The following is a 559-nucleotide window of genomic DNA, read 5'->3' on the forward strand; positions in this document are numbered from 1 at the left end:
GAGCTATTAAACAAATAGTATTCGTTATAAGCAAAATAAGATGTGTTTCACAGGATTATCCAGTTCAACAAAATATTAATTTACAGCCTTCGTACTTATCACTGAGCCACTGGGGGGCGCTACATTCAGTGGCAATTATATATGTTAAATCAACAGTTAGTGAGTAAACAGTATCACCAGAGATTAGTACTTTTGTAAGATGATTTTTTTCTATGTCAGCAGTTTTGCAAATATAATTTTAAATAAGAAATAACACACAATGTTAAAATAGGTACATAATAAAAAAAATTAAGGTCAATATACGACCAGTAAAAAGTTGACTCTACATGTTTCGACGTTGCAACGTCATCTTCAGGAGTGCAATTTTGCAACGTCGAAACAATTTTCAGTCGCCGTATATTGACCTAAATTAAAATGTTTTAACTGTGTACATATTTTAACGTTGTGTGTTATTTATTATTTTAACATTATACACAAGTGCCAAGAAATAATAGTTATAATTTGAAAATGTTTGTTTGTTTGTTTTGGATTTCGCGCAAAGCTACACGAGGGCTGTCTG

The sequence above is a fragment of the Limulus polyphemus genome, unplaced genomic scaffold (assembly GCF_000517525.1).
Source record: "Limulus polyphemus unplaced genomic scaffold, Limulus_polyphemus-2.1.2 Scaffold879, whole genome shotgun sequence".
Lineage (NCBI taxonomy): Eukaryota > Metazoa > Arthropoda > Merostomata > Xiphosura > Limulidae > Limulus > Limulus polyphemus.